The sequence below is a fragment of the Myotis daubentonii genome, chromosome 13 (assembly GCF_963259705.1).
Source record: "Myotis daubentonii chromosome 13, mMyoDau2.1, whole genome shotgun sequence".
Lineage (NCBI taxonomy): Eukaryota > Metazoa > Chordata > Mammalia > Chiroptera > Vespertilionidae > Myotis > Myotis daubentonii.
Genome location: NC_081852.1, coordinates 54,375,208 through 54,396,384, shown reverse-complemented (window position 1 = coordinate 54,396,384; position 21,177 = coordinate 54,375,208). Strand labels below are relative to the sequence as shown.

The 21,177-nt window shown below is 46.2% G+C and overlaps 1 long non-coding RNA gene across 1 annotated transcript; it reads left to right on the top strand.

Moving 5' to 3' along the window:
• Positions 1-7,605: 7,605 nt before the first annotated feature.
• LOC132214571 (uncharacterized) lies at positions 7,606-20,517 on the top strand. Its single transcript, XR_009448317.1, has 3 exons — positions 7,606-7,758; positions 17,187-17,343; positions 19,336-20,517. It is a non-coding gene; the product is annotated as an uncharacterized LOC132214571 (long non-coding RNA).
• The last annotated feature ends 660 nt before the right edge of the window (positions 20,518-21,177 follow it).

Below are 21,177 nucleotides of genomic sequence, written 5' to 3'. Positions count from 1 at the left end.
TTGTGCATCAAGACTGGCTGCTCGCTGCCAAGTATTAAGTGCTTGTTCCACAAACCTGGTGTAGATTATCACTTCGCTGTATAGATGTATCTAATAGAATTAAATAGTTGGCTCCTGACCAGTAACAGATGTGCTACATATAATGCAATAATAATGAGATAGAAACCACCATGTAATATCGAGGGAAGAATGGAGGGCGACTTGCATTTCTCAGGTTGGGAAGCCAGCTTGGAGGAAAAAGAAAGTTACTAGAGACGATGGCTATTGGTGTGCACCGAATGAGCTGTCTCTGTGTGGGTCAGATTCCCCAAGGGTGCCTTTTGCAGCCCACGCGCGCCCATGACAGGAGAGGCAAACAGGGTGGGAGTGGGGATGGTGCTGAAGGTGGACTTATCCAGCTGGTTGACCACCTGCCCACTCCCCCAACCTGATGCTGCCCGGCTTTGGGGGGCTGTAATGAGATCATAACGGGGCACACTCTTACAGGTGGCTCCAGGTGAGGGATGGCTAATAAAACCCGAGTTCAGGTGGTCAGCCACATGGGCAGGAAGAGATAAAAGTGTAGACAAGGACAAAAGGAAATCAGACCACTGCTGGGCAGGCCCCAGGGCCTTCAGGTGTGGGGACTCCAGGGCTCTCTCCTGATGGTTGTGCAGTTCCAGAACCTTCCTTGGGATTAAGATGAGCTGGTCTCTGGGACATCTGGTCTCCAAGAGTTGACAACTCTAGTTCCTGGGATTGCTAATCAAGAGACTCAGAGGGGAGTATGTCTATAGTGGAGGGTAGCCAAGCTCCACCATGGAGGTCAAAGAGCAGCCCCAGGGGTGGAATTCGTGCTATAGAGTAGTGCTTACTGTGAATTCAGACTTGGGGTTTTTCTGAGTGCTTTGATCTGTTGCCGTTTCCTCTGTCTTCTTCCCCCATTGCCCTCCTTTTCTCTACTCTTCAACGTTTATGTCTCTGTCCGTTAGTTATTTCTGAGTTTTTTCCATAAGTCAGTTTGGCAGATCTGAAGGGCCTCAGCTGATGTGTCAGGACTGTAGTCAGCTGGCAGATGGGCAGGGGACTGGCTGGTCTAGGATGGCCTTAGGACCTAAGGCTTAGGTTCTCCTCACTCTTCAGCTCTCTAATGGGCTGACCCTGCTATGTTCTGATGGCAGTCTCAGAGTTGCAATGAAGAGCAAGTCCAAGTGGACAAGAGGGTTGGTGGTAATAGACATGCACTTTGAAACTTCCACTTGAACCACATTTGCTAGCATCCCATTTGGCCAAGCTGGTCTCAAGGCTAAGCTAGAATCTGGGTGAGAAGGGACTACAAAGTTAGAGGGCCACAGTCCTCAGCCCCTAAAAGAATGAGGAAGACACAGAAAGTCTGGGTGTAAGAGCACAGCAGACAGACCCAGAGAGACTGGGTAGCAAGAGATGAAAGATGAAGATGAAAAACAGACTTGGTACAGAGAGGAGTCCAAATAAGACAGGGGCTCCCATGCCCTGGTCCAGAGGTACAACTGAGGCCAAGACAAGATGGGGCAAACAAGCCCACTTTGTCATAGGAACAAAATCAAGGGTAGCATAGGCAAGCAGTCCTAACAGCACCTAAAGGATCAGGCTCAAAAAGCAAAAGGAAATCTGCTAGCACATAATTGCTCAATGAATATTTGTGGCCCAACTGGCCAGGAAACTATTCTAAGAAACCAACAGACTCTCAAACAAAGATTTAGAAACAAGGAGAGTCATTGAAGCATGAAGCATATTTGTAAGAGTGGAAACAAACCAAATATTCAACGATGAGGAGATGATTAAATAATTTATGGCACATCTATATCATGGCATATCATGCAGTTATTTAAAGTGATGTTTCAAATTAAATTTTTATGACTGGAGGAGAGGCTCACCATGTAATTTGAAGTGAAAAAGCAGGTTACAAAAAACTTGCAATATGATGCCAAGTAGGCATAAAATAAGTGTGAGTTCAACAGTGGTTTATAGGAGATTTTTGTATCTTTATATTTTCTAGGTTTCCCATAATGGGCCAATATTTTCTTTTTTAAAATACTTTTTATTGATTTTTAGAGAGAGAGAGAGAGGACGGAGAGGGAGAGAGAGAAAAACACTGATGTGACACTGACATGTCTATTAGCTAACTCCTACACTCACCCACCTGGGATCGAGCCTGCAACTCTAGCCATGTGCCCTCACTGGCAATCAAATTGGCAACCTTTTGGTGTATGGAACCATGCCCAACCAACTGAGCCACACTGGCCAGGGCTATATTTTCTTTATGATTATAAAAATAATTGAAGTTCTGCAAAGAATGTGGATCTTAATTTTAAAACAGGAGGCAAGTTTAATAACTTTTTGTTAAGTTTCAGGCACTCTTTACAGACTCTCATTTACTCGTTTGTGTTTTCCCTGGTAGCACTTTTCACGTGTTATGAGTAGTTGGTGGTCTCTCATCTCTCCCTCCCAACAGGAGGGCAAGCATTTTGCCAATCTTGTTCAGTGAAGTGTCCCTGGCACTCACCACAGCCTTATAGACAGCAGACCCTCAGGAAATGTTTGTTGCATGACTGAATGAATGAATGAAATCATGCACAGGAAAACTCCCTTTTTCCTTCTCCTGAGTCAGTTAGGATGTCCCACTGTATCAGTATTAGGAGCACCTCGATTGATCTGCAGAAAGAATTGTTAGGAGCAACTTTGATTTGTGAACTCTCACTGCCTCCAATGGTATGGATCACCTATTGGGGACTTAGCACGATGGTGAATAAGACAGTGTATGTTGCAGACAGGACATTCATGGGAGCAAAGCAGGGAACGCGAGTATACAACACAAAGAAAGGCTCAGTTAAATGTAGCTGCTGCCTCCCCCTTGAGATGTACCATCCTTGAGAACCTCAAGAACCAATAAAACTATTCTCGGCCTTCTATACCATTTGGGCGCAGAACCAAAAACCCCACACATGCCCTTCCGACCCGTCTCCTTACAAATGACACATGTCCCAGATCCCTGCTGTGCCTTCCACCTCATGAAACTCCATTTCATCTCAGCCTGTTCTTTGTCTCACATACAGGTCAAAACAGTAACTGTTCTACTAGTGACTGTTAACTATTCTAATAGTTATTCTATTCTTTCTTCATCCCTGTCTGTATCACTCTTTTTCCGGCCCATCAAGGAAACCTTTATTTCCATCTTCTTGTCTTTTTCTTCCCCTTGGTCCTATTTTTGAACCCCTCCCCTTTCCCTTAACAAGTCTCAAACACCACTGAAAAGCAAGGAGTCAGTGACAGGAAAGGAACTAGAAAGTGACTAGCAAAATTAGCCACAAAGAGCACAGTTACTGTTTGAGGTCCTTAAGAGTACCCCCAAGATTCACATCACCATCTTCTCACTATTCTTTAACTCATCCCACCTTTTCACACCCACCAATGCTTGAGACAAAGAAAATAAGTATATTTGCATCAGAGGTCAATTGGCCCCTTGTTTCTTTATAAGGGACCTGTCTCACTATTTTTTTGAAGCACATACAAGGGGTATATCACTTTGTAATAATAATGGCTCCTGTTCATTGAGTTCTTACTGCTGCCCAGGCAGTGTGCTACCAACAGAGTCTAACTGAATTCTTTACCTCAACAACCCATGAGTGGGTGCCATTATTATTCTCCATTTTTCACAGAGAAACTGTAGGCTCCAGGCGACCTCTTCTTAGACAGGTCTGGAAGAATAAACACCATTCCTAGCATTATTTCTGTCAGGAAATATATATTCCCGTTCCAGGGCACTAACACACACACACACACACACACAGGAACACAATCTGCTTCTTAGAGGAGGGAAGAGTCATCATGTGTGAATCTTTGTCACCGTGAAAGATTCCCATGCTGGTGGCTTCTGGTGATAGCTCAATAGATTTGCCTCTGGATTAGTGCATGCTTTTGTCTCCCCCCGCCCCCTCCTTTTTCACCCCCGACCCCAAGCCACAGTGATCAGTCACAAGGCAAACCTGTAACCCAAGCTGGACCAATCAGGCCCTCCCGGAGGATTTACAAAATTGAAACCAGGAGGAAGTCCTACTTGGCCCACCTCCTATGCTATCACTGAAAGGCTGTGAATAGGAGGATGCTGACGCTGTGGAAGGAAGTGGGGACAAGGCTGGAGGACAGCGTGAGGCCAAGGAGAGAGCAGCGGAAACTAGCAATGACAGTGCGGGAAGGAGGAGAGAACGAGATGGAGTCCAGTTGTGCCCAAGATCTTCGTTCGGTTTTGTGAGCTGCCCCCTTAACTGCTTCCTTCATTTTACAATTGAGACTGAGCTGGGGCAGGGAAGATACTTGCTCCAGGTTATGCATTAAGCTGGTGGCAGGACCCAGCCTGGAGCACATGTCCTGGACTCCCAGCCCAGCACACCCACGTTCCCCGGGGGACATTGGGCAGGAACACACCGAGGGCCGAGAAGAGGGTCGTGCTCTGTGCTTTTAGTTATGCCCAAGGCTTAGTCATCCATGCTCAGCTCACGCCCCAGCTCCATGCCTGCTGCCTGCCTGGCACAGTGGCAACCCAGGCAATGCCTCATTAACTGGATCCACCTGTGGGCGCTTTACTTAATTATCTCAATTGGAATGGACTCAAGATGCTGGAGTTAATACCTTCCACTTTCTGAGAGCTAATTATCACCTGTGGCTTGGCCCCAGGCGCAGACGGAAGGAGTCACCAACCACACTAGGAATGTGTTGACTGGGGAGAGCATTCCCTCTCATTTGGGTGGGAGAGGTGGGTTAAACATGACAGAGGTCAGAAAGCATCTGGGCCGGTGCCTGCCCCCAGAGATTAGAGCCTGGTGCCCCGGGTCACCATTTCCACCAGCAGGCTGGGCTAAGGAAGTGCCCGGAATCCCGGGACCTGGAATCAGTCTGTGCCAAGCCCTCCTCGGCTATGGTCGCAGCTCTCCCAGCTCTGAGGGTGTTTTCACTTGCACTTCTGCATGGGAAGGGTCTGATGGCTCAAAGGTGAAATGACCTGCCTGCGTTTCACAGGTAGGTGGTGGAGCTAGGATTCAAACCTCAGTGTAGTCCGTGTTGCAGCCAGGTCTTTCCCTTGCCCCCTCTGCTCAAGGTGGGGAAGCGATTACCTACTGTGTGCCAGGCACCGCGATCCGTTTTGGAAATATAGAGATATTGGCTCAATAGTTAGAGTGTCGGCCCATGCACCGAAGGGTCAAGGGTTCAATTCCTGGTCAAGGGCACGCAGCTGGGTTGCAGGTTTGATCCCTGGCCTGATCAGGGCACATGCAGGAGGCAACCCATCAATGTGTCTCTCTCACATACTCTCTCTCTACCCTTCCCTCCCTCCTTCCACTCTAAAAAAAATAAGGTGCTGGGAAGAGCATGTAGAATGTGGCTTCAAAAGGTGTGGATCTGATTTCCAACTCAGCCCCTCCCTAAAGGTATGATCTTCCATAAATTGCTTACTTTTTCCAAACTTGCCCCGCCCCCCGCCCCAATCATGGACCATGGAGCATGAAACTCGTCCCATCTGCCCTGTCTGTTTCATGGGATCTCCAGGAGCTGAAGTCAGATAACATATGTGAAAACTCTGTTTGGAAATGCGGGGCTCTGTTTGTTGTAGGAACTATTGGTATTGGATGGATTCCAAGATTGACTTGACTCCTTAAGGAGACAGAGGCTTAATTTTAGCATCATTCACATGTGAGAGGTCCCCGCTGATAGAGTGAGGCCCAGAAATGAGAAGGGGGCCCCCTGCTTAGGAATTCTGTCTTCTGCCTCCACCATTCCAATGGTGAGCAGAAAGAGTCCCTCTGTACCTTTAAAATGACCTGGTGGTTCATAAATAAGGAAAATCATAATTTACTTACAGACTTTGTGGAGCTAGAATTTAAGACGGTGTCCTCCTGTCTTTGCTGGGAGACGGTTCCAAGGGGAACTGTTGGTCTTTTCAGCAACAGTAGCATGTGTCATTGTTATTCCTTCCTTCGCTTGTCATGTGTCGGGAGAGTATTTTGGGGGGTGCCCTATAGGCAAGAAATAGGATGCTGGTACTTCGTCTTATAGAGACAGAGCTACAGGCACCAATGTCTGTTTTTCTGCAGAAGCTCTTGACATAAACACCTAAGGAGGTCACTTGGTCAGACCACCCATACACAGGGTGACCAACTGGTCCCAGTTTGGCTGGGACGTTCCTGGTGTTCCCACTGGAAGACCTGCCTGTCAGAGTCCCTTCAATCCTGGCACACAGGGGTGGTTGGTCACTCTAGCCACACTTCCCACCTCTCCTCTGGGGCGGACAGCACCATGGGGCTGTGTCGGCTCTGATACCCACCAAGTGCCCCAGCCCTTCTCTGTCCTGTGGGGCAAGTTGTTTAACTTCTCTGAGCCTCCGTTTCTCCATCTGTAAGTGGGGATAACAGCAGAACCTGCCTCCTAGGGCCTTGTGAGGAGGAAATGAATGCATGTGGAAGGTACTCCGTACTGTGCAGGCACATGGAACCAAATAATTTGTTACTGTCAGTGCCTGGTGTTGGCCTTCAGGAGCTCGAGTCAGGGAGACAGGGCAACTATCTTCCAAGGCACTTTCGTTCCTTCTGCCTCTCCTCTTTGCATCTCCCTTTCTGGTTTTATTCCTTGCCTTGCCTCGCCTCACAACTCCCTGCTCCCCAGCTCTGCCCCACTGTTTCTTGTTCCTCATCCAAGGATGCATGATGCTGTTTCCTTCACAGTGCATTATTCACTTCTTGGCAGGGAACGCCGTGCTCAGAAGAATTAACATTTGGGTTTTATTTACTGGCTTACAAAGTGCCAGAAATGCATGGGGGATTCAGTTTCACAAACTCTTCTTGATGGGAAATCAGTGACAAATTGGGAAGAAGGGGTTTCGGGGATCAAACAGCGAGCCCTTCCCAATCCTCGTTTGAAAACTCGGTCCCGGCTGATTTATTGCTGCTCCCACAGTGGTGCGTGGGAGGGACAAGGCCTCCCCCCGGAGTCCCCTCGCTGACCACCAGCGTGAACAGTTAGCCCCATTCCCAGTCTTACATGAGATTAGTCACAGGATATTTCATTTTAAATCCAGTGGAATGTTTTCCTAAATCAGACGAGACTCTTTCAATGTTTATGGCTGTTTTGCTGGAATTCTCTTTGGCTCCGGGAGGGATTTGAAAATTAAATACATTTCCTTTTGGTGACCTGGGGCCCGAGCTGGAGGGAGATGAGGCCCTCGGCTTGGGCCAGCGGTTACTTGTCAGGCTTGTTCCAAGAAGTCTCTCCCATTGGCCAGCCTCGCCAACCACCTGCAGCCCACCCCACGGCCAAGCCAGATTCCCCTCCCATGATCCGGCTTGTCCGTGTTCCATTGAAGACACACACAAATGCTTTGCAAAATTAAAAAAGGTGGGGCGAGCCTGAGCCATTTGGCAGAGGAGTGGAAGGATCACATGGGGCTTCCTTTTCACATAAGAACTTTTTTTTTTTTTTTTTTTGCCTCTGTGGTAGGTAAAAATATAAAATTTTTACCAAAGTAACCGTGGTCAGAAGTTGTAGAATTTGTTTGATAGTAGATTATTAATTCACTCGTTCTTAACACAGATGAGGAGATGAAAAGAGAGATGGTCATAGAGAAATGATGGAAAGATGAGGTTATGAAGACGTGAGAGGCTGGCAAGAGGAACATGAATAACTGCCTGAAACTGACACTGTTCTCCAAAGCCGGCTGTGGCTCCCCTGGAGGTGGATGAAATCTTAAAGGTGTGTTTTTCCCATTTTATGATTTCAAATGCGTTCTGTTTTAGTTGCTCATTTCTGCGTCTTCCCTTATATACTTTTTATCTGTGGATCGTAGAACCACCTCAAATGAGAAACAATTCAGACTCTGAAGCCAAACTACTTGATTTTGAATCTAGCATCAGCCACTCATTAGCAGTGCATCTCTGGACAACTTAATGTCTCTGATCTCAGTTTCCCCCCAAAATGTAGATAATGGCAAGAGCCACTTCATGGGCTGATTAGAAGAATAAATAAAGTATGTAAACCGCTGAGATATGTCCCTGATGCACAGCAAGCTCTGGGAAAGAGCCTGCTATTATTAAACCTGACAATCCAAAAGGTTGATATCACCACAATTTGCGTTTCCTGTAAGGTTCTATCTACACAAGACTGGGTGCTCCTGAGAGCGTCCTAGAGGCTGTCTGATGAGCAGGAATTGGGCTTAGCTGAGTGTGTTCCCTCTGAGGAGGACCAAAGCCCTGATAAACTCAACTAGAGATAGAATCATTTGAATAAATTCCTGGTTCTATTTTATCAAGTGTGCCCATTAGGATGTGGTAGAGTGCAAATAATAGGGAACTCCATTCAAACAGGCCCGAATACTAAAGAATGTTATATACCACGTGCAGAAAGTCTAGAGTTAGTTGGGCTTTTAAGTTGGTTCTGGCCCATTAACTAGATCATGAAGGACCCATGTACTTCCTGTCTTTCCTTTGACCACTCATGGAGTTGGCATCATCCCAGGGCAGGCTTCCCTCATGATTGCAATACGGCTGGCAATGGCAATCGGGGTGAAGTGCTTTGCTTCTCATGTCTACCAGGAGACACTCTCTAGATATTCTCCATTAAGATCTTAGAAGCCTCCAGTCCATCTCTTCCTATATTGCACTATCTTCAGTTGAGTCACATGCTTGTTCCTGAACCTATCACTTGCTAGAAGGGTGGGATTACCCTTAGAACTGTGGTCAAATCACAAAACAGCACTGCTCTTACTCAGTTAGGGGAGGAGCAGATGGATACTGGGGTATCAGCCTCATTATCCACCATTCTGCAGGTTAGGTGGCCCCCCATTAGATGGTAATTAATGTTCAAAGTTGTAGGACTTTCTGGGAGTTCCAGCAAGTTCCATGTTGTCAGTTAATTGCATAGAATGCTCTGCATGGCAGAGTGGCTAGGAATAAAGTTTTGAAGGCGAGATTTTCAAAGATATTTCATGGTGAACATAAGGTGCATTGTGTGTCCTCTCCATCCCAAAGCGCACAGCTTTGACGTAAATATCATCTTGGATTAGGCAAAATGTTTTGATCCCTTCCCAAATTCTTCCTCCACAATGGGCAGTTAAGAGCAGGGGTTACTTTTGCCTAGTTCACCATTGTATTCCATGCTGCGTGGCCAATGATAACTTAATATTAATTGTACATATGAACAACCCCCCCAAAATTCTGGGCAAGCCACTTTTTAAATTTGTTTTTATGCTCTTTGCTCTTCTTGCTCTGATTGTTCTAGCTCTTTCTCTCTTCCTTTAGACACCTTGAAATGACCACTTACTCTAGGACTAATAATAGTTTTTATTCATTTATTGAGCACTTACTATATGTCCTGCCTAGTGCAAAGCACTTCACACATATCACTTCATTTAAAGATCACAAAATCCTACAAGGTAGGGTTATAGGTGAAGAAAACGACTTATGAAAGGTCACGTAACCTATAAACAGAAACAGAAGAGAAATTTAAGCCCAGAGGGGCACCAAAGCCTGGCATCCTAACCATTCTCTGTATGCCTTCTCAGACTTCCAAAGCTCACAGAACCCACTTCCAATGATGTTCCCTTGGCCTGTGCTCCCCTATTGTTTCTACTGTCCATGTATATGTCTCACTCCCCACATACCATATATTCTGAAGATTAGAGGACTGTTTTTATACACCATTGTGCCCCCTACTGTCATCTTAGCAGAAATCCTTGTCTTGAGTCATTTGCATTAAATTGCATCCTGGGCCTTGCCCTCTGGCTAGCCCAACTGAAGCCAATGTGTGGAGGCTGTGAAGGCTCCCCTTGCCCCAGCCTGTGTATAGTCTATGATTTGGCCAACCCAGCTTGGAGCCAGCCACTGCCTCAGTCCATCACTCTAGAGTAGTGGTTCTCAACCTTCCTAATGCCGCGACCCTTTAATGCAGTTCCTCATGTTGTAGTGACCCCAATTCAATTGTTCCAAATTGAACATAGTTAAAGCATAGTTATTAATCAAAAAAACAATATGTAATTATATATGTGTTTTCCGATGGTCTTAGGCGACCCCTGTGAAAGGGTCGTTCAACCCCCAAGGGGTCGCGACCCACAGGTTGAGAACCATTGCTCTAGAGCAAAGCTCAGTGTCCATCTGAATAAGCCTGAAGTCAGCCATAGGGTCTCAGGATGACTAACTTAGCTTGGTTCTCCTCAACATAAGCAAGCTCAGTGACCCTGGTCTCCTGGTCCTGCTACAGACTTTGCTGCCTCATGCTGTCCATTGTATTTATCTATGTGTGCATAGGTCTTCCAGATTAGGGAGGAGCACCCAGGCTATTAAAGGGCATCAGGACACTTTCTCCTCCATTAGCCAAAGAATATACATGCATAACCCATAGACACAGACAACAGTATGGTGATGGCCAGAGGAAAGGGGGGACAGAGGCTGGATGGAGGTCAGCAAAGCAGGGGAGGCAAATAGGGATATCTGCAATAGAGTCAACAATAAAAATAAAGTTAAAAAGAACTGTAGAAACACTTGCCCTCTGGCTAGAGGAACAAGAATGGAACAATTTACAACTGTTTATTATGGGCTGTGCCTTTTAGGCCCTGCTTTAAGAGCTTCAGGCTGGGACACACACACACACAATCTGTTCAGCATAGGCCTGACCACTTGCTCCCAAAGCCCAGCCAAATTCAGGGAAAGTGTGTGTCCACTGATCTATTGAGCCAACCATTGGAGATTCGGGCAGAGCTGTGGGCTGGCTGAGTCTTCTGGAAACCAAAGCAATTGCTGACATCAGAAGGCTATGGGATTGTATTCCAAGTACCGGGGCATTAGCCATAGTCTTGGGAGAGAAAAGCTGATGGTGAGGGCAAGGGCAGAGTTACCAGTCATATGGATGGAGAAGGCTAAAGCCCCTCTGTCACCAAAGCAGGGTCCCCAGCTGGTGAGCCAAATCCTACCACTGAGCTTGTGAAGCTTTATCTGGCTCCATCTGGTAGACCTCAAAGCAAGTTGCTGCCACCTTCTCTGCTTCTTGTTCTTTCTGATCTCATCCCTTACCCATTCCCCCTATTTCTATATGGGCAGAAAGACCAAGGGTGCAACACACCATCCTCTTCTTGGCTTAGTACCCAGGTTTTCCTTTCTTATATCTGCAGGCCTTGGAGAAATAAAGAGCTTGAGATGCTCAGGATAGAAAGGACAGGCTTTCCTAAGGAGTCCAAGGAAGCACTCAGGGGTAGTCTTTGTATGAAACAAAAGGCAACCGAATGTTTTCTCTCATTCCTTATGTTCAATGCAAAGCAAGTTGAGGAGATAGAAATATATGATTTAAAAAAACAACACAAAAGAAAATGGTTTCAGTAAATCCAAGCAGCTGAGTGATCACAATAAATATGAATGAGTCAAAGCCACACATTAAAGGCTAAAGACTTTCAGATTATATTTTTTAAATACTCTATAAACTGGCTTTTTGGTACTTAGGAGCAATACCTAAAATAAAATGACACAAGAAGGTTGAAATGAAGGAGAGAGAAAACAGTCAGGCTCACAGACAATGGGGAAGTGGAAAACAGAGAGAGGGTGGCTACCAGGCCTGTCCCAGCTCTTCAAGAAACAATATACTTTAAAAAATATCTTCAAAATGACCTTGAAGAAAAGCATTTTGGAAAAATGTGTCCTACTGGGATCTCCAGGACAGACTCCACATTAAAGCTTCTCCATACATCAGACCATCACTCTAGAGCAAAGCTCAGTGTTCATCTAAATAAAGCATGAAGTCAGCCATGGGGTCCCAGGATGACTGGCTTGGCTTGATTTCCTTCAACACAAGCAAGCTCGGTGACCCATCCCATCCAAATTTAGAAGTTGAAAAAAGCATAGACATCTCTTGGATGGACTGTTCCATCTGTCTCCTCTCTGCTTCCAAACAAAGGTGAAGATGTTAAATTAAAAACAAGTTTAGAAGTCTCTCCATGCTTCTTCTCAATACCACCCCAGAAAATAGCTTCCAGCTGGCCAGTCTGTATAATTCCCCAGGCAAAAAGGTCATACATGGGCCACGAGGCCAATTTTGTGAGTGGGCCAATTGGGCTGTCTATCTAAGCATCCAAATGAAAGCAGCACTAGAATTTTGGTGCTGACCCAACAGAAGAACTAGTGGGCCAAAGTGTGTGCATGAAGGTATTCCATTAGATAGGTCTCAAAAGGTTTGGAAAATCCCTTAATATTGTTTGCGTATTATGATCCTATGACTCCCCCACTCTCCCCGCCCTGGCTTGGGAACAGAGTTCATAGCGTCCAGCACATTTCCAAATGGATTCATGACCTCAAAGTGTTTTAGAACCATTGACTGGTATAGTAATTTCAAAATTGGAATGAGAGTCAGTGCCCTGGTTCCTGTAAAGGCCCACATGTCAAGGATTGGAGTCTTACTGCAGTTTACCAAGCAGAAGTATTCCCAAAGTTGGTAAAACTAAGCACAGAACTCATCCCTCATCAGTAGGGGTTAAGGGAGCTATGGTAAGGGTTTGAGGAGGGTAGGGGCTGATGCAGGCCTCACAGCAAACCAAGACTGGATTGCTTTTTCAGTGGTTCCCTTCCCAAATCACTCATGGGAAAGCAATTTCAGACTGCTCAGTTAAACTAATCCCATAAACTTCACCTTGAAAAAAATGGGTTCATTGATAGAATAAATTTGGGAAATGCTCATGCATTATCCTCCCCCAATGAAGATTCACAGTATACATTTTTATTATAAAGGCTCTGATAAATCCTGCAGTACAGAAAAGCATTTCATTGAATTTAACCCAGTGTTTCCAAGACTTATTTGATCAGACTTTTCTCCTCCCAGAACCCCTCTTAGCATGGCACTTACCCGGAGTTCCACTGCACAGGCTTTGGGAAACGCAAAGAAAGTAAAAAATCTAAAGCACTTCTTGGCATTCTAGGCCTACCTTCTGGCTCATCTCCTCTTCCCTTCCAGCCAAAGTTGGTGTCCATTCTAACCCCATCACACCTTGCCCTTCCCCAGCACCACTCTCCTCTTTTAGCACTCTTTCCCCGTCCTCCTGATGCTCTAAATTTTATCCATTGTCATTCCCAGTCCACATCCCTCTTTCTACCACAGACTTTCCAGTAAAGAGCAGATGCCAAGTAAAAATATGCTTGGTGGTGGGAGAGGCCTCGGTGGCAGGCTGGACTCCAGTGAACCCCAGATAGTTAACAAAAGGGGCACCAGGCATTGAATAAGGTACTGGCACTCTGAAAAGTTCCCTAGGCCCCCAGGAAAACTTGGGGTAAATCCTGTGTACAGCAGAGAGATCTGTGGTTGGCCAGGGCTTCAAGTTCAGAAGAGTCCTTTGCTACAGAAACCATAGCCACCTCTCCCTCCAGAGCCCAATGGCACAAGACTTTGTTCTCTAATCTTGGGATTAAGAGGTGGGCACTAACCCACCCTTGGGACTGTAGGTGTTTCTCGTCTTGAGAGGACTCAAAGCAGCAGAGCCTGGTCCTCAAGGCGGTAGCACAGCAGCAAAAGATAGTAAAAGGAGTGATGCAAACCCAGGCTCATGCCCTGCCTTGACCACTTCCAGTCTGTGCAACCTTAGGGAGGTTACTTAATCTCTCTGTGCCTTAGCTGTTTAGTTTCTAAAATGAGGACTAACAGCATCGGCAACATAGGCCTATTGCAAAAATTAGACAAAATATAAATATAATCCCTACAAAAGTGCCTGGCTAATATAGACACTTGCGAGTAACAATTGCCATTATTGTTATCATCATTATATATATATATATATATATATATATATATATATATATATATATAGCCGTCTGACCATCGGACCGACCGGCTGGTACATATGACATGCACTGGCAATTTAAAACTATACGATGACTTTTGCATGCGTGATACATATAAAGCTCTCATTGGCACCAATAGCATGTGTGTATTTCGATCTGTCATCGTCGATTGTGAATTTAGTTGTTTTTGTTGACATTTCTATTATAGAGAAAGGGTGAATAAAAATATTAAAATATTTCTTCTAATTCATTTCCTTTCAATGTGCATGAATCTGTGCACTGGGCCACTAGTCACTATATAATGCCCTGGTTGAGAGTCAGTATACCTGAGTTCTAGGCTCAGGTCTACAACTAATGTTCATCCTGGGCTTGGAACACTCTAGATCTCAGTTTTCCCATCTGTAAAATGGGAGTTCTACACCTCCTCAGGAGAGTGTCATAGACTCAAATGAGATAGCAGGGATTGAAGTACTTTGGACAATTAAAACCTCTAAGACAGCATTAGGAATGAGCAGGCAGCCCCCACATGCCGTCCGGTCACGAGCTAGTCTTGCCTCATCCTCCGCTTCGCTAGCCTTGTCTCTCTCCAACTTGTCCTTCTGGCTGAGATTCTGGACTGAGATCACTTGCACTGAAATGTCTGATATGACTGCCAGGGCTTCCTTTCCTGTGGCCCAGCCTTGGAGGATCCTCAGGAGACTTAAGAGATAAGAGAAACCTTGGAAAATTTCATTTTTATTGATTTTGTGTTATTGAGCTGGACACTAGGGTCTTTAGAATAATTCCAAAAAAACAGACCTTCTGAACAAGGCATACACAAGAACGAGAAAAATGCTCCCTATGATTTATTATTATCATTATTACTAATGTTCGTTGTTCTCATTCTTATGATTATGATCATAAGAGCAAGCATTTACTGTGAGTCAGGCACTATGCGGAGAGCCAAGCAGGCATTTATACATTCGTTCTTTACAACAGCCTTATCAGGGGTACTGGCATCACGCCATTTACAGATGGTGAAAATGACAGTCAGCCTGCTGCTGGCCCCATAACAAGGTGGGAGAGAACGGGCCACAGTCAGAGAGGAGAAAGCAGCCCCCTCGGATGCTTTCTCCTCTGGAAGGTGTGTGCCTGGGGAGCATGGCTCCTGTCTTCTCATGGAGGGTCCCTTGCATCTGGATGTGAAGCCATGGCATGGAAGGACCCAGGTTGAGCTGGTCATCTTGGTGCCACAGCACCACTTGGGTCCTGAGCCTCAGGTCTAGCATTAGAAGATTACCAAGGTTACATTGCTTTTTGTTATATCCTTTACTCTAAGGATAGTGTGTAAAGATAATCACACTCTTCAGCTCAGGGCACATCATCATTGTTGATAGATTGATTCATTCATTCTTTTTAGTTCTTTCATTTGATCCTTATTTTCCATTTCCATTGCTCTCCTCCCATAGGCAGCTCTTCTCATTGTTTAATGTGACCTTTTTGTTTTCCATGTGCATCTATGTTTTTTTAAAATATTTTTTTATTAATTTCAGAGAGGAAGGGAGAGGGAGAGAGAGAGACATCAATGACGAGAGAGAATCATTGATTGGCTGTCTGCTGCACGCTCTCCACTGGGGATTGAGTCCACAATCTGGGCATGTGCCCTTGACCGGAATCGAACCTGGGATCCTTTAGTCCGCAGGTCGACGCTCTATCCACTGAGCCAAACCGGGCATACATCTATGTTTAATTTCTGTACATCACAGCGTCTTATCTAACTCCCTGAAAATTGCTTTTCTTTTCTTTTTTTTTAAAACTTGGGATCATATTTTTAAGATCCATCCATATTGATGGATGTATGCATACACTGAGTCCATTTAATCAAAAAACTGGTCAGTTACCATGGGGAGGGTGAAAAGAAATTAGAGGCCATGAGGATTATTTCATCGACGAGTCAATGCAGGAGTTCGAGAGAACAAAGAAGAAAGTTCTACCAAGTGGAGCAGTTCTGTGCCTTCTCTCCAGCTACACACCAACCTAGAAACCCACAGACACCATATTCAACAACATCAACCAGAAAAAGGAGAGGAAGGAAGCAAGGGGTGAAGGTCAAGCACAGTGGACACTCACCCAGTCACTTCTGCTCTGACAAACCTGCATCTTCAAGGACGCCTATGGTGACGGGCCTCACACAGCCCCATGTAGGTTGCATGCAACATTGTCGGGAAGGCACGTGTGGCTCTGTGGCTGCCAGCCACCTCCCCAGTGAGTCAGAGGAGAGTTCTCCGCACACCCTGGGGATAGAGACGTGGCCTGAGGGGCTGCCAAGGCCGGGAGACAGGGTTCATCAGATGTCACCCAGCCTTTTGGCAGCTCTTCTTGCCTTCTCTACATCCACACAGAACCAGAGGAATGGCTCGCTTTTTAATAAATCAAAACCAGTTTCATTCTTTAAATTGAAATTTCACAGGTCATCAGCCTACCTCATGGCCTGCTGCCCTCAGAGACGATGGAAAAATAATTGGAATCATATGAGCCAGTTCGATTAGAAAAGTGAATGTGGTTTGGAGTGAAGGCCTGGATTCCCTGCCCTTGGTGACTAACTTGACCCCCCCTCCCCTACCCCCACCCCCTGCGCCTTCCCAAAGCCTAAACTCTTCAGAGATAAAGCTGCCTTCATGCCCAGGAACATTATTCCAATCTAAGAGGCAAGAGGTCGCCTGCCTCCCCAGGAACCAGGACAGATGAAATGTGAAAAAAATTCAGCCACATAAAGGAGTTGTTTCCATACCTTTGACAGGTGGCTGCCTCCTGCTCTCTACCCCCACCTCACCCCCAGAAGTGACCAGTTGTTTGGGTGGGCTGTAGACACAACTGTAGACAATACAATTCCATTAATGACCCCAAGGATCAGAGTTGGTCATGATAAACGATTTCGTGTATCATGACCAACAAAGTAGCTCCTGGAATGATGATAAAGGAAAAGTGGGAGAGATTATAAAGGGTTTCTTAAGTTTCTCTGGACATTTTCTGGGAGATCTGATGCATGGACCCTAATTCAGCAGCGACTGTGTCCAATCAGAGCAGGGTATGGGGAGCTGTTAGTTTGCTACGTCCCACTTAAGCAGGCAGAATCCCAGAAATCCTCTCTTTGACTAGATCCTACACGCTCTTCTTGGATATCCTAAGCTAATACACAAAGAAATGCATGCCAATAGCGGATAATGAAATGAACATGTCTCCTTTTGTGATGTTTCATCCAAAAGTTTTGGAAGTTCTGCTTTGGAAGTTGAATGACCCTTTAACTTGAGTGGCCTTTTCTAAGTTCTAAGATATTCTTCTCCCTCACGAGACTCAGCTACTCACAAATCCTCCCACTTTCTCAAAATCTAGGAACCCATCCATGTGGTCCTGAGTGGCAACCTTCCTTCACTGACAAGAAGAGGTTCTCCGAAGACTGGGCATTTGACCACACAAAAAACTTGCCTTCAAAACAAACACATCAAGTCAAGCATCTTCTCTGAGCACCTTGTGAACCTGAAATCAATTGGTGAGTAGCCACAAAAATTGCCTCCTGAACTTTCCTGATAATCTCTTATAACCCCACAAGCAATTCCCAGGACTGTACTGAATGCAGGCCAGCAATGACCTCTAACAACATGGGCCTAACAGCCATGTGTCTCAGAGCCTTACGCCAGATGTGCATGCAAAACAGAGGTGGTAAAATGCTGAAGGGTCTTTTTTTTTTTTTATTTAAATAGCTCTTGTTAAACATGTTTTCCCCAAGACCTGGAGCTATCTATTGCTTTTTTTTCTTTTTCTTTTTTCTTAGGCTTAGTGAGGTGAACTGTATTTCCCCCATAGACCTTCCCTGCAAATTGCTTTTCAATAATCCCAACACTACCTGATGGCAGCCGTATTCTACATGACAATGCAGCGCACAAATGCATCACCTGCAATTACAACTCTAGCTTTGATGTAAGACCAATTTAAAGATAGAGAATCTGGGTCTAATTAAGGCAGCTCCAGCGCAGACTGATAAGGGCCACCTTCATTGCAGCTCGCATGAGCTGAAAGCCTCCCAAACACTCAGGACTCGGTTGGGAATATATCCCCAGCATTTCAAAGCACATTTCATTGTAAAACAGGATTCTGGCCTCTACATTGACTTGCATGACTCATTAGCAATTTTCGCTTTCTACATTTGGTCCATGCAAAGTGCATTTCCTAAATGGGCAGAGGGCCTGATTTTAGAGGGTTCTTGTAGGATCCTGATCTGTCAGCAGCTACCAGTTCAACATCCCCCTCTCCCTCCCCAGCAGAACAATCAGCCAGGAGCTCTCCCTGCAGAAACATTCTCTGTATTGGAAAGAGACAAAGACATAGGGAGGTCCCATATTGGAAGATGCTTGCTCTGGCTCAATCCAGTGAGGTCACCCCTGCTTAAACTCTCCAGTAGCTTCCCACTGCTTCAGAGTAAAAGCCCATATCCTTGCCATGGCCATCAAGACACTGAAGGGCTTGGACCTCATCAGGGTGTTCTGCCTTATGTCAGCCCAAAGGCCTTATTTCTGTTCCTTCACCCCATGGGATTGTTTGTATTTGCTGTTCTTTCTGCCTGGAATCTTGTTCTCTCTGTTCTTTGCTAGCTGGCGTCTCCTCATTATCTCAGACCCCGTATCACCTTCTAGGACAGGTCTCCCCCTCCCACTGTATTTACAGTAACCCCATCCCTCCCCAATTTCTTCCAGTTTCATTCCCTGGGGCCATCTTGTCATTCACATTTCCAATTTGGGAGAGTTGCTCTAAGTAGAGCTCCATGGGAAGTTCCCCGGTACCTAGTGCAGCATTTGTAGGCACTCAATAAAAAAATGAATGAATGGAAAAAAGAGCAATGGCCCCAAGTTAATGGGCTGATGCTTTCATGCAGAGCTACCATTCCCAGAGTCGCACGGAGTGTAGGGGGTTGGAAGGAGGGAGCTCAGGTGCCCTTGGCCATGCTAAATCCTCCGATCCCAGGTCATAAGTGATCTCCTGCTAGGACGCCTCCAGTGACGTATAGTCTCATTGGCTATGAGAGCCCATTTTCTGCAAAGCTGTTTTGGATCCCCATGAAAAGAACTCTAGGAGAGACATTTCTCCAAAGTGCTCATGGCAGTGGTTACTTACCTTAACCAACCCTCCCTGACAATAAGCAGGATACAGGGAAGGCTCCTTCTACTCAAAGGGTCTTGAGGTCAAATTTAGAGGCATAATGAAGAAGCTGATGCTGGTGACCATATCTGAAATTTATTGAGTACATACCACGTGACATGCGCTGTGTCAAATGCTGGACATGCCTTATGTCATTTAGTCCTCACAACAACCCTAAGAGGTACTAGTAGGTACCTAGGAGGTTGTATTCCCATTTTACAGACCGGGAAATGACGCTCAGAGAGGTTAAGTAAATAGTTCTGAGTCACACAGCTAGCTCTTTGGTAGTCCAGGTCTAGTTCTACTTCTACCTTCTGATTCACTCATCCCTATTTTGTCTCATTTTTAGTCTGAAGATCGCAGAAGCCAGGCCTGGATGTCCATGGTTGTCAGAAGAAAGATTCCAGAGCCGAAGTGGATGTTTCTGCTAATCTGTGAGCACACAATTAATTCGCATGCATGAGGCAGTTTGGTGTCCTTCCCTACCAGCGCTGTGCACACTAATGAACTAAGTCTGAGAGTAGAGGCAATGATTATGAAGAGGCAGCTGGGTGGCTGGGCCTGATCTGGGCCTGGGGAGCCCGTGGCTGACCCCCGCAGGCCCGCTGTGCAAATGATTTCACACTTAGGCGGCCCAATCAATTGGGTGTTTTCTCTGCTTAAAAAAATCACTGGGATAAAATGCTTCCTTCTCTATAGTCACGGCATGTTCTAGGGGCCCTTCAGGGGGCCTTTGAAAGGGCTGGTTTTGTATTTAAGAGTAAAGCGTTGTTATCAAGAATTTTTAATATATTCTCCAGCCATTGAGAGATGACACTCTTCTCAGAAGCTCCTGAAAGAGATGCCTCTGAAGGGATTTAGAGGCGCCCCAGGGAGGAGGGAGCAGGGTTCAGGCTCTTGGCTGAGGAGAGGCAATTCTGGGACAGGGGAGGGGGGTGATGTCAGAGGTTGGAGGGATGCCTGGTTTCAGGGAAGTAGGAGGGGGCAGAGCACAGCGCAATGGGCTCCCAGGGGAGCCCGGGGGGGTCCCCAAACAGGAAGCCCAGCTGGTGAAGACTGTGTTGTCAACTGGGGAGACATGTGATGGGTGCTTCTTCCATTCTGCTCTAGTACCTCAATGCCCTCAGGGCTTCCTACCTGCCTTTGCAAAGACTTGTGTAGGTCCTGACTCAAGGGCACCGTGTGGACTCCAAGGCAGGGTGCTACAGAGTAGGACTCAGGTAGGTGACCGTGGTATTTTGGGGGTGTGGGGGGTGGGCATTGTTTTTCCCCAGCACATATGTGGGAGGTGGGGGAACACAGGCTGGCTTGTCCTCGGGTCTGCAGGGCCACCAAGGCCCAGTTCCTCCCTGAAGCACCTTCTTCATGGACTCGAAGGAAAGGAGCCAAAGTGACTGGTCCTGCCACATTGTCGCCCCTCGGCGAGGGCAGTGGTGCGCACAGGGTGGGGAGATCTGGAGAACCCAGGGCCTTCGTAGGAAATGTCCTCATGTTTTCCCCCAGGGCCGTGGTTGGCAAACTGCGGCTCTTGAGCCACATGCGGCTTTTTGGCCCTTGCGTGTGGCTCTTCCTAAGCCTTAGGAGTTCCCTAACTAAGTTAATAACAATGTACCTACCTATAGAGTTTAAGTTTAAAAAATTTGGCTCTCAAAAGAAATTTCAATCGTTGTACTGTTGATATTTGGCTCTGTTGACTAATGAGTTTGCCGACCACTGCCCCAGGGGACTCAGAGGCTGACCCACCTGTGCATGGCCAGAAAAACCAAGTTGGGCAAATAGCCAGTCAATTAATGGTGAAGACCCAGTTAAAATACTTGTTTTCCTGGAGATTCTAATCAGTTCAGTCAAGGTGATTGATTCTCCTTCCCTAACGGGCTATGGAAAGCAGCATCCTATCTGTGTGGTGTCTGTGTTTCTGCAAGTTCCCCCCAGCCATTGTCTGCAGGGGAAGCACTGCATTTCCCCATATTGAAAGCAAGGACAGCTGACGTTTCTTTCTTTTTTAGCAGAAAAACTTAGAAAAGAGAGGGGTAGAGCCCATCCGAGTGTCACTGCCCACCTCCTCTCTTCAAACTCTCTCCACGCCAGGAAGGAAGCGTGGGGAACCACCCCGTTGCTCCGCACGCTCAGAGCAGGTAATCTGATTGCACATCTCACGCAGGGATCTGAACCCAGAATTATAGTTTCTGAT